The sequence below is a fragment of the Theobroma umbraticum genome, unplaced genomic scaffold (assembly GCF_002168275.2).
Source record: "Theobroma umbraticum cultivar Fairchild unplaced genomic scaffold, ASM216827v3 scaffold_146.0, whole genome shotgun sequence".
NCBI classification, from domain to species: domain Eukaryota; kingdom Viridiplantae; phylum Streptophyta; class Magnoliopsida; order Malvales; family Malvaceae; genus Theobroma; species Theobroma umbraticum.
This window is the reverse complement of record NW_018397265.1, coordinates 5,809,217-5,809,864: the sequence shown is the minus strand read 5'-3', so window position 1 is coordinate 5,809,864 and position 648 is coordinate 5,809,217. Positions and strand designations below refer to the sequence as shown.

The following is a 648-nucleotide window of genomic DNA, read 5'->3' as shown; positions in this document are numbered from 1 at the left end:
GTCAGATGTTGCTTTCGATCTACTCCGACAATGTCCGACCTTAACCTTAACGGTCTATGACAGGGGCGTTCCACTTGTTGCGTTTGCTGTTGGAGATTCCTTGTATCTCAGTGGAAGTAGGCTTGCATTGTGGCAACGATGGATCTATTATTGTAAGATCAATCACTTTTCTTACTCTTGAAAATATTCAATTTGATTTCGAATTAAGAATACTATTAATTTATTGGTTATTGCCAAAACAAAAAAGTTGTAATTCCAGCTGGAAGAGTAATTGTAAAGGAGATAGATAGTTCAATTGAAAATAAAATATGAGAAAGCGGTTGGAATATGCCCAGGTTTAAATATACTGATATTAGCTTCATATTGAAGGTTTGAAGGAAAGCAAACCCCCTGCCGCAACTTATGCTTTTACTTATAACTCTGGACGGAGACACAGCGGAGGGAACAAGAGCGTCGTTACGCAAGGTATGTTTCTGCCATTAAAAAAAAAAAAGGAAGGGTGTATCAGACAAGAAAACTAATTTTGCTGTTATTTTCCTTGGAATTTTTCTTTAGCAGCATTTTCTAAATCATCATAATATGGGTTTGTAATGCAGTTGCAAGGAAGCTACTTGGATTGGGCTCCAATCTTCTAAATCTGTTCGGTTC

General features: G+C 37.0%; 1 long non-coding RNA gene across 1 annotated transcript; it reads left to right on the top strand.

Annotated features, from left to right (window-relative positions):
* The first annotated feature begins 10 nt into the window (after window positions 1-10).
* On the top strand, window positions 11-648 carry LOC110422748 (uncharacterized). Its single transcript, XR_002445764.1, has 3 exons — window positions 11-152; window positions 370-465; window positions 597-648. It is a non-coding gene; the product is annotated as an uncharacterized LOC110422748 (long non-coding RNA).